Here is a 12,732-nt window from a genome sequence, read left to right as displayed (position 1 = left end):
AAATTCCTTGTTCTGTGAGATGTATCAGAAAAACATGTAAAAATATACACAAATTTGGGGTTTTCGGGGTCGAGGAGGCTTGACCCCACCCCCTGCACACGTGCCAGCCCATTTCCCCTGCTCACCATTTCGGAATTGTGTTTCATCTGTTGATAAATAGATACTGATTTGCTGATTGCCATACCAAAGTACGGTGTTATGTAGGAAAATGTGTCTGTTTACTTCACATAAATTATGTACCTTTTTAGGCGCAGAATTCTCACCGTACTGTACAAAAAGCACAACTTTAAAAAAGAAGAACAATGTCAATAGAAGTTGGAAATGGTAGTTGGATGTTATTTAAGAGAGAAGAAGAGACTCGGCGACATCCAATGTGGTACCAATGGCTGACAAAATAGAATACAAGGTAATAGCCATTAATCTGGAAAACAAATTTGCATTATTTCTTTGATAACGGTTGAGGAATATTGGGTCTCTTGGATATAAACAGAGGTATGAAATTTTTGGAAACTTGATTGAAGGCTGAAACTAAATTAAATATCGTCGTCTGGCAATTGTCTATTTCTATTTTAGCATACTATTTGCAGTTGTTAGCATCGTTCTGTGCTATTTTCCCTCTAAGGAGTCTTTTCTTTTGGATTTATACTAGGGATTAGGGAGAGGCTACCAATTTTGGTGTTATGGGTGTTTAACAAATATTTCTTACTTAGAATTATGTATTTAGGAAATTTTTCTTACTTACAGACTGAGGACAAATTTGTACAAGCTATTTTTGAGTTAAATCCTAATATCGGAAAAAGGGTGAATTTGCCGTTTATCCTTAAGTTATCTGGCGCTATATGATTTCCAGACCCTTGACCTACCTTCGTTAGATTTCTCTAACGAATGGAAATCTCAAAAGCCGCCCATTAAAACTAAAATGTAAAACAACTAGTATAATAGTTCTTGGGAATTTGCAATTACTAGCGTAATCGTTTATGTGAACTCGTTCTTTGTCTTTCAGTCAGGAAAATTATATAGAAATTTCTTTTTGCTGATAGAAGTTTAAAGGAAATTTTTAAGAAGGGGAATTTAAAGGAAGCATAAGCTAAATTGGTATATTAGTGGCAATTTTAAAATTTGATTACGTGTTTGTTCATCTATAGATAGTCGATTAGTTAAAGCAGAATAATGTAACTTTGCTTAGGCTTCAAATTTTCAAATGTTTAAGATTTCTTCTTTAACTAAAAAGAAGATTTAAGCAAATGCAAACGTCAAGATAAAATTTATTTTAGATATAACTCACAAGCTTGGATGAGCCGAATTATTATTCAGAAGTAAAACCTAAACCAGAACAACATATAAAAGGCTTATAAACGCTTCTTTATGTAAAACAGGCAAGGGAATGTAACGTTATTTAATAAAAACAATCAACAAAAAGTTTGAGAACACCTATTTAAATTTTGGGTCATATTATATGGGGGAAATAATTTCTTTCATGAAAAAGAAAAGGCTGTAAACTTGAAAAGGGGTCAGTACAAGCGTAAAAAGGAGGAATCATTTTTTGATAATTTTCTCCCTGACACAAGGGACACTTCTTTTCGTATCTTGAAGTCAAGCAGCTTATCTTAAAGTCAAGCAGCATATCTTGAGGTGAAGAGGCTATTCTTTGAATAAAATTAATTTGATTGGATTTTTTATTAAATTTGTTGGTGCCCAACAGGAGGAGCATATTCAAGATGCAGATGGACAAAGGAGTATCTCTAGTGAATAAATATATTTTATTCAAAATTAATAAGCAACTAGACTACAGAAAATGGTCCTTATGCACTCGATAACTCTCCCAACTCCTTAAGCCCCATATAGCTTATCATTTAATATAACTTCCATCCATTCCTTCCTCATGTACCACACCAGAACATTTCCTTCCTCTGTCGAATGAATTCCTTACAAACAAACATTTAATTATTCTACGGAGTTCCTTCTTTTACTTTCTTACATTCGGTTCACTATTTAGTGCTTCTTCAATCCTTTTATTTCCTGCCACAAAAGAAAGAAAATCAATGGCAGTCAGTTTAAGATGTTTTGAGCTCGTTTCCTTTAGCAGTGTGTTGTTTATTTGTCTAAATTTGTTGTTTGTGGGCATCAAAGTAACCGGCACTTTGCCCTCCTTAAACAAATGACAATATAATTTTGTAGTTTTTTCTGAGGTGGCTCGCGACTTACATCCAAATTTTCATGTTGAAAGACACCGGAGATACTGTTCTTCACAAATTCCAACCCTTATGTTTGCAAGAGTATCTGCATAGTGCTTGTCCTTCCTTTGCTTCATGTTGACTGTCAGCTTATTATACTGAAATTCTTACTATAGATTAAAAGATCCCATGGATTCAAGTCTATTTCGAATCTCTAGACGAGTAAGAGGAATAAAAGGTGGATTTACTGACACGGGCCTTAATTGAAGAAAATATCCAAAGAGAACAAAGTTGGAATTTCCCATTTGGAAACTATTAGATTTAATCACGTCCATTGCAAATGAATATACATAAGAATCAGAGACGAAACCTTGCTTATTTCATCTATAATGAAAATTCGTTTTCGTCCAAGTTTTTCTCTTAATTATCAGCAATTGTTTGGTGGATAACGATGCATACTTTGCAGTTCTCTGCTGGTCAAATGGCAGACTTAAACACCGATGAATGGTAACACCCTTTATACTATGAGTGGCAAATCCAGTTGGAACCATAACAAAAACTGGAAAATCCCCCTCGTGAATTCCTGACAAATGGACCTTCTAAGCACACTAATTACTCATGACTTCACAGTTCTTCCAAATCCAGAAACTATCAGTGTGATGAGCTTGTCATTATTGCATTTTTTCGTTGCTTATAATTCTGTCAACAATTATCTTCGGATCTAAATTAAGGGAATTTAAGTCATTTATTAATGACTTAAATTGCTCTATTCTAGTGCACTTTCAAACTTTTTGTACATCTTCTAATTGCTTTTTGACAATTTTACAATGCTCTTCCAGATTTGTCATTTCATCAACTCCTTTCGAAAGGATTCCACCGATCATGCGAAGGTAACATCTTGTCATGTCAATATTTTTCTGTGAAACAAGATACTCTAGCACCAGCTTATTCTTTTCTAACTGTGCAAGTAAAATGTTCCTAATGTCCTTCTCTGTTTCTTTCTGCCAATCTTCTAAAATCGCAAGATTTTCATTGCGGGATCGTTTAAGCTCTTCAAAAGCCCTATTCCAGAAGGAAAGCTAAAAGCCAGCATGTCATTTCCCAGATATCTTAAAAAAACAGTTTATTTCTTTCAATTTTGGCCTGATATAGAGATATTATGTTTTAATGAAGGCCAGATTTGATCATATTGCTGTTGTGCTAGCTGCAGTATCTGATAGTTCTGACGATGAGTCAACACGTTAAGCAAAATGACTACTGGAAAAAATAAACGCGGCTTCTTTCGTCTCAACTTTGCATATAATAGAAAAAATTGTTAATCATTGTAAATTATTTGTCAGAACAACTTTGAATAGAAAGTTGGCTAATTTATAAGCACCGACAGTGATGTGCAGGATATACAAGACACTCCAAAAGCTGAGAAATGATAACAAATAAAACTTCAGCAAAAACATAACCGAATTCTTGGCTTTACACAATATCCACGAATATTGTTTCCAAGATCCAATTCACCACTCAGAACAAGAGAAGTCAAGCCATTTTCACTGATCTCAAAGATTCTTTCAAATTCAATAACTAATCCGGGCGCCAGGTCTGGAAAATGTGACACCCCCCTCACCCAAAAGGTACACTAGGTTCAAAAGTGGACTTCCCATCAAATTGAATATGCCGGGAACAGCGATTGGAAATCGGTGCTTAAGGTAGAATTGACGCCTAATATAATTGAATACTTTCCCTTCAGTAACAAGTGTTGTTATCAGGTTCAGTAGTTTGAAAAATGAAATCTAGCCGAAATCAAACATGCCCACAATGAAATAATTCCCCCCACCCCCTAAAAAAAAACTTCAAATCGGACACGCTTACTGGTTAAGGACAGATACATATTCAATATATTGCTTAAATATATAGAATCAAAAACTATTTTAGTAATTACAATTCACAAATAATGCTTGAATAAATGACTATACTTCTGTGGCTTGCAGTATTAACGTCCTGAAAACGTTTGATTAGAAATCAAGAAAGTTCTCAACAAGTATCTCAAAAAAGCTTGTTAAAAGATAGAAGGATTCAGAAGAAGTTTCATAAAGAGAGTTGAAGAATTTTGGTAAAAGTAGTCTACTGTCCAACTGAAAACTTTATGTGAAGCTACATCATACTCGGATTAGTCACATTAAAGATGACAGGCTGAACAAGCATTGATTACTTTAGTGATTAGTTGATTAATGGATATTAAATTTCAGATAAGTCATGATTTCCATTTCAATATAAGAAAAATAGCAGGCAAGACATGCATGAGAAACTCACCTTTCTTTATTCTTCATCTGAATTTATTGAGCAGTTGTCACCACATGAGCAAAGTAGATCACACTTTCCATCAAAAGAACAAGGGCAATGTTCTGCACATCCATTTTTGCAAGAGCGTGATTTGGGCACACCCCAAAGGAAAGGAAAAATACCTTCTTATTTCTAATAGTTATTTTCTATTTTAGCTATGTGCTATAGTAAAGTAGCCTGAGACTAACTGATCATTTTTGTTTGTCACCCCTGTGCTCTGTCTTTTCACAGTTATTAAATAGCACTGTACTTCTAAAACTTCTAGAAATTGTGCCAGATAAAAACACAAAGTACACCATTCAAACCACATTGTTCATTAACCCTATAAAACAACTTACAGTCTCTTGGCTTGAAATATAGAAGATGAGATGAGTTGTAGTAAGACATTTGAAGATGGTCTTTATTAGTTACACCACACCAGAAGACTTAAGTTTGGAAATATTCAGAACAGTTGATAAGAGTAGTTTGTCAATCTCTGAATTATTAGCATTACATTTTGATGACCCAAATGTCAACACAAACCTTTTGGAGTGATTGAGAGTGAAAAATATAAATTGACAAATGGTATAATTGGTATCCAGAAGATCTATTTGGTGAACAATGCTTTTGAGAAATGTTAGCACAAGAAAATTGGCAAGAACTGCACAAATTAGTTATCAAAGTGTACTTCTTTAGGGGTTGGTCAGCAAGACTTGAAGATTTGGATTGAGATCAGCATTTTCAAAGCAAGCTTTTCCTGCTTCTACCAGAATGTTAGTAGAGTGAGCAACTCTTTTTGAGTACTATGCAAGCTATATACGAAAGAAAAACCTTGTAGGCTTCTAGGCTGGTACAAGTGGAATTACATATGAAACAGAAATGTAAAAGTAAAAATCATACAACTTGCTCAAGGAGCAGAGGCACTTCTGTGCCTTGATCAGAACTCCATGTTTTTTTTGCAAAAAAAAAAAAAAAAAAAAATCAGTCTACTACCAATTCAAGATATTTTTGAATTTGGAATCTTGTCAATTGGGACCATCCAATAATATCAAAAAATGTCTGTATCCTAGAAAGTGATTATCAGTTGATGGAGACTGGACAGTGAAGCTTTAATATGTTTTATTTTTGCAATAAAACATACTTCATTTCTTCTATATCCGACAAAACTTGACATTTTTTTTTATTCCTTCGGGCATATGTGTGATAATTTTTCCCCCCTGAAGGTACGCAGTTCATAAAGAAACAGGACTGTGGGTAGAAGAATTCAATCCTGGTAAAATATCTCATTAATTTTCAGGTGATTGTAAAAACAAGTCAACAAATTGGCTATTCATGTGGCTAACAATAAAACGCTGATTAAAGGGTTGGGCATTTTCAATTTTTCCAGATATTGCTACATAGAATTTTTTTAAAACCTTGAAACCTATAGGTTCAAACTTCGGCAGGTACAAAGAGCTAAAAAATTGCCAATTTATTCATCTTGTTGGTATATTCAACTGATTGCAGAATCTCTTGTGTTCTACTGATTTATAGTCGTTTTTGGCAGACAAGATGGTAAAAGGACCATTGTTTATATTATATTCTTAAGCTAATATATATATATATATATATATATATATATATATATATATATATATATATATATATATATATATATATATATATATATATATATATATATATATATATATATATCTTCAGCTAATATATAATATTCTTAAGCCAATAATATTCTTAACACAGCTAATAAATTTTATTTTAAGTAATAACAAGACAAATGTATTCATGAAATTATGAAGTTCAGTACCATAAACTGCTTTAAAATTAGCAACAATCAAAGCTGTGGCCACATTATTTTCGAAAATAACTGTTATATGATAGAAGAAACAATGTTTTATCAGATTGAAAACACTTATGCTTGCACGGTCCATCATATCTACAAATGATTTCCAACAGTTTGACGTCTTGAAAGACTTCTTGAAACATTGTCCACGCCAGGCTGGTCCAAAAACTGGCAAAAAAATATGAACCACTCCAATTTCACTATTGTTTTTGCTAGTGAAACAAGAGCCTGGACAGAACCAGATGAGTAACTGAAAAAACAACAACGTATACATATGATATGATGAAGGATTATTAAGAACTCCACGGTTTTGTTAAACATAAAGAAGTCAATGGTATTACTAAATAGAATTTCATGGCAATGAACTGAGCGTAAGAATTGACGAGGCTCAATAGTGACGGAAAAACTAAAAACCGGTATTTTGACACCAATAGATATACCAAAATTGACTTTATGCTGATCCCAAATATATAAAAATCAGTATGTTTAATGCTACGCATCAAAAACAAAGAATCTAAGAAAATTGGCATGATTTTTGAAAAACGGGGAAACAACCCCAAAAAATCAAGCGATTTTAATAAAAAAAATACCATCAATTCAACATATCAGAGAAGGCTAGTTCCAGTGATTTTAAGTTTCCCTCTGCAAAATATCAAGTTTGTGTATTTTTTGCAGGAAGAAAGATCGCAGATGCGTATTTTTTGTTTTTCCCCATGCGTAATCATGTCGAACCAATGGTTTTCGAACATCGGAAGAGGACTCTTTCAAACTGAAATTAAAACTTCTAGTGTTTTTCTAAAGTTACAAAAAGATTGGAGGGTAGATAGCTGAACACTTGAATTCATTCAAAAAGGAATACATTTGTCAACACTTTTTGTCTAGCATTCTTTAAAAATTTCTTCCGTTTTATACATTTTTTGTAACCACCTTCCGGCATAATTTGTGGAGTATGTTCTTTAAACTGCTGTGCTATTCCACTTAGCAACTGATTCCCATTTGTATAAACAAAAGTGGCTTTGGTTGTTGCTCTTCTAATTGCTTCTATAAGGTCTTGGATCTTGAGATTATCTCGTAATTCCTTGTCACTGAAATGTTTCATAATAGTTTGAATATAGCTTGAATCCTTTGGAACTCAATTCTTGAATAACTGTTTCTAGCTTATTTTTCTCCGTAAATGATTCCAAGTTTTCGTTAACACAAATGACACCTAATTTTATATTCCTTTCCACGAAGTGGAAAATTTCTTCCATTAAAAAAAAATTAGTGAATGAGCATCTTTAAGTTCTTCATCGGAAATTCCTATAGAACTCATAAGGCTCTTTGCCTCCGAAAAAGCACCTTCTCCATCCCTGGAATAAAAAAAGTGAAATCGATTATGAGGATTCTTGCAAAGATTGCAAATGAAAATACAAGTATAGTTCATAAAATTAAAAAAAAAACTACTCAAATGTTTTAGGGATAATTCCCAATTATTTTTTCAATAAAGTTTTTTTACTTTGAGGACCTTTGCTATATTGAGGACTCTCCAATGTTAGAGGTTGGGGCTCTCGTACAAGCTACAATTGGCCTGAAAGGAATGCCTTGCTTATGTAATTTTGGTAGACCATAAAATTTTGGACAAAAACTGCCTCTGGGGAAAAATTTATTATATAATTGTGGATTAATTTTACTATTTTGTTTTAGATCTTTTAATTCTTTTATAATTTTGTTAGCAAACTGATCAGTATGATCGTGGGTTATAGTTTTATATGTAGTTTTGTCATTTAGATGTACATAAATTTTTGTGTCGTAATCTTTCATATCCATGACAACCAAAGAATTACTTTTATCTTATTTAGTTATAATAATGGACTGATCTTTGCGGAGACTGAGTAGAATTCTTAGGTCTCGCAAATTGTCTGGTTTTATGTTGGCGGGAGGATTAGCCTTTTTTATTATCGTAAAGTGTATCAATAAGACAAGCACTAACTTCGTCTGGGTTGGAAATAGATGAATAGAATTTGTGCATAGAAGACTCTAGAGAGGGAAATCAAATCTAGAGAGACTCTAAATCCTCTCACTTTATTTTTTTTAAGTTGTGCAAACGTAAACAAGCAAAAATTAAAGGAAAAGGTTATCAACAACTATAAAAAAACCATAAAATACACTTGAATTCACTCAAAAAGGAATACACTTGTCAACACTTTTTGTCAAGACTCCTTTAACAATTTCTTCCAATTTATACATTTTTTTGTAACCACCTTCCGGCATGATTTTTGGAGTATGTTCTTCAAACTGCTGTGCTATTCCACTAAGCAACTGATCCCCATTAGTATAAACAATAGTGGCTCTGGTTGTTGCTCTACTAATTGCTTCTATAAGGTCATGGATCTCGAGATTATCTCGTAATTCCTTGTCACTGAAATGTTTCATAATAGTTTTAAAGATAAACTCTGTCCTCTTGAAACCTTTGGCACTCCATTCTTGAATAAATGTTTCTATCTTGTTTTTCTCCGTAAATGATTCCAAGTTTTCGTTAACAGATAAACTCTGTCCTCTTGAAACCTTTGGCACTCCATTCTTGAATAAATGTTTCTATCTTGTTTTTCTCCGTAAATGATTCCAAGTTTTCGTTAACACAAATGACAGTAATTTTATATTCCTTTCCTCGAAGTGGAAAATTTCTTCCATAAAAAAAAACAATTTAGTGAATGAGTATCTTTAATTTCTTCATCGGAAATTCATAGAGAACTCATAAGGCTCTTTGCCTTCGAAAAAGTACCTTCTCCATCCCTGGAATAAAAAAAAGTGAAATAGATTATAGATTCTTATAGAGTAGATAGATTCTTATAGACTCTAATAGATTCTTGCAAAGAGTGCACATGAAAATACAAATATAGTTCTTAAAAAAAACTACTCAAATGTTTAGGGATACTTCCCAATTATTTTTTCATTAGTCCTCGTCAGTGCTATATCGTTTTAAAACTCAACGTTTATTTAGATCTGCTGCTTTCTCATGCTGGTTAAATCTCAGAACATCCTTGTTTTTCTCATTTGTACGTCTTCTTCTTACTTGTGTCTCTTTGACTCTTTTTTTCTTCTGTCTTGATTCTTCGTCTTGACTTTGTCTTGTAGTTTTTGTAGTGTTGTTTGTAGTGTAGTCTTGTAGTGTTGTTTTTGTCTTTGTGGTGTTGCCTTAATATATATATATATATATATATATATATATATATATATATATATATATATATATATATATATATATATATATATATATATATATATATATATATATATATATATATATATATATATATATATATATATATATATATATATATATATATATATATATATATATATATATATATATATATATATATATATATATATATATATATCATGAAAAGAGAAATCACCAATGCAACAGCAAAAAAAAAAAAAAAAAAAAAAAAAAAGAGAGAGACCGTAGGAGAAAAGAAAGACTGTTTTCCTAAAGTAGTGATTAATATAAACCAGCACTTGAATGAGACCTTAACCCTACTCATCCATACAATCACATAGGTCAAACAGCATAGCCATACACAATCAACCATAAAGAATAATCCATGGACAGGTCTCGAATAATTGTTAAGTTTTAATTATTCAGTCAATTATCATTTTTCTCAAGCTCAAATCGCAAACTATTTTTAAATGAACACTACCAATCTGTATTTTCTGATAATATTATCATCTATTTTATGTTACCCGATTCTTATTGGAAATTATAGACGAAAGTTTCTGCGCTCCGAGGTAGCCGTGTCAGAGTTATTAAATATTACAACTATTTAATTGTTCCTTGTTCCAACTTCTTTTATACACTTCTTGAATAGTTTGTCTGCCTTTAAATGTAATAATTTGTCGGACAATAATGTATTGTTACGATCTCCAATTTATTCATACTTAACGTCTACCTAGAAAGAATAAGTAATATTCTATCGTAATGGAATGCTCAAAAATTAAGTAATAATCTTTTACCTATAAGTCTGGTCAAAATGTATATATAAAACTTTTTTTTTCATTTATAGAATAAAATTAAAATGTTTTCTAACAAATCTTTTTGCCTTCTCTAGATTATTGTATCTATTCGCAGACAAAAACAATTTCTCCTTTATTTTCAAATTTTCCTCTTCGTTGTTTTGCTGGAGTAGCTCAGGATGTTTCAGCAGGTCAATCATCTAGAAAAGGAACATATATTGAGTCTCACTAGCTGAAAGTCGATACAAATCTCAATATACATTTATAGATAGTCTTGTAAGTTAAACGAGCAATATTGAATTTACACTCAGTGTCTTGACATATGTCTAATATATAACAGCATTAATTAACTATAAAACCCTAGTAATTATCATTTTGGAACAATAAGACCAACCAACCCAGGAGGAACCTTTGTATTTAGGTAATTTACCTGCTCTTCAAGATTGCGTATCCAACAAGTTTTATAACATTTAATTCTGAGATTTGTTGAACACATTTTTCCAAAACTTGTACTTTATATTGAATTTAATTTATGATTATCCAATACGATTTAAAAATAGATTACATACAAAATACATTTCCCTGCTTTTTTATAAAATATTCTGTAACAGTAATCAACAATCACCTCTAGCACTTCCACAGTTATCTCTCTTTGTTTGTCTTATCATTTTTTACTATATCATGAACACGCAATTACAGAAAATAACGTTGATCACGCAATTACAGAAAATCATATATATACATGTCAAAATTTGAAAAACTCATTTCCATTACGGGATTCATTCATTCAGCTATATGTTCAGTACTAACGAGTTTCACAAAATTCACACAAATTAACAAGCCGCAAAAAATTCCATAATGTCAGCATTGTTAGTGGGGGAATAACAATTAACTGTTCATTCTCAAAACAAACTGTATGAACAATTTTTTAAAATTTCATCAGTAAATAGTTAACTTTTTAATACTTAATTTCGGTCAATTCATTGTTTACAAAAATCTTCCTCTATATAATTGCCAAATGAAATAAAATATTGGGGAACTAAAAAAACTTTTACTACATGAAAGTACAAAAGTAATAAATTGAATGGCAATGTTAATAAAGGTTTATCTAATTTTTTTTATTATTATTTTTTAGCATATTTTAATTACATACAACAAATCTAAATTAAATAATTAAACAAACATAAATAACATACATATCTAAGGTGAAATATGTACCACTATTAGATTTGAATAGCACAATAATCACAGACAAAAATTATTAAAGCAGCAATACACCTAGACATTGCTTTTGATAAATTTAGTAAAAAAAATTTTAAACTAGAAAATTTAAGTATAAAATATTATAATATGAATACAGCGTTTGTAATTTCTTTATTTACTTATAATAAAATTCAATCAAAATTAACAAATTTCATTCACTTTTACGAATAAATAATTCTTTAACTTAGGAATTTATTGTTTTATTCAGTGCTCCTAAGGAGAAACAATAGGAAAATTCTAATAGGAATTAGAATTTTAATTTCAGTGAAAATCAGTTTAGGGAGGTCTAAAAGCAAATAAAATTTAACTATTCCGTCCTGTATCATTAGCGTCCATCCCATCTCTAAACTGAGGGGAATATTGGCAACCTCAGCTGAATACTGAGTGATTTTACGTCATTTTTAAATCAAATGGAAGAGAGTACTATTATGAGTCTTTTAGCCCTTTGATGCCTGAATTATGAAAAAAGAATGGGAAAAATATTTCGGCCGTTTCCAGGCTTCGTTATGACCTATTCCACGACAGAAATGGCAAGAAAAAAAATGTATTGATAAAGATGATGAAATAAAAAAATGGATCCCACAGGAACCATCCGGCAATCATGGCACAAAAACACTCTGATCGGCTACATAGTGTGGTAAGTCAGAAAACAATTCCTGTTGGGTGTGAAACACAAGGACACTTCACATTTTACGCATTTCACTTTGGAATGAGCTTGTACACATACTCTGCATCTCTGTTTGCTCTCTATCCAAGCCGGGAAGTGCCCCTGTCCATCGAGTCTTGTCGAATCTGGGGGGCGACAAGTATAATTTCTTTTTTTCTGAGAGTTGGTATCTGCGTCACTGAGAGGTCTACCTCTCTTCGGTGTTGCCAAAGATGCACCAGATAGAAGTGCACGTGCCACATCTGTCTTGAACTGTAGCAGGTTCATTGGTTTCTGCCCAGCAGCAAGACACCTGCGGTATAAGAGCCAGCCATTCACAACGGAGAGGTCAAACAAGAAGAAGATCCTCATGTACCATTTGCTCCGTGACTTGAAGTCGATCCTGTAAAGCTCCAGCAACATGTCGGCAAGATCTACACCACCCATAAAGCGGTTGTACTCCTTCACACAATATGGTCGCTTGACATCGGCATACT

At 32.1% G+C, this 12,732-nt stretch overlaps 1 long non-coding RNA gene across 6 annotated transcripts in view; it reads left to right on the top strand.

The window, feature by feature from the left end:
* The window catches only part of LOC136026670 (uncharacterized), an 85,786-nt gene extending 79,717 nt beyond the window's left edge, over positions 1-6,069 (top strand). For all 6 annotated transcript variants that reach the window (XR_010617383.1, XR_010617380.1, XR_010617381.1 and 3 more), the window contains one exon: positions 249-6,069. This is a non-coding gene — a long non-coding RNA (uncharacterized LOC136026670). The remainder of the gene's footprint in view (positions 1-248) is intronic.
* Positions 6,070-12,732: the final 6,663 nt, after the last annotated feature.

Source organism: Artemia franciscana, chromosome 4, assembly GCF_032884065.1.
Source record: "Artemia franciscana chromosome 4, ASM3288406v1, whole genome shotgun sequence".
NCBI lineage: Eukaryota > Metazoa > Arthropoda > Branchiopoda > Anostraca > Artemiidae > Artemia > Artemia franciscana.
Note: the sequence above shows the minus strand (reverse complement) of the source record. Positions and strands in the feature narration are given on the sequence as shown.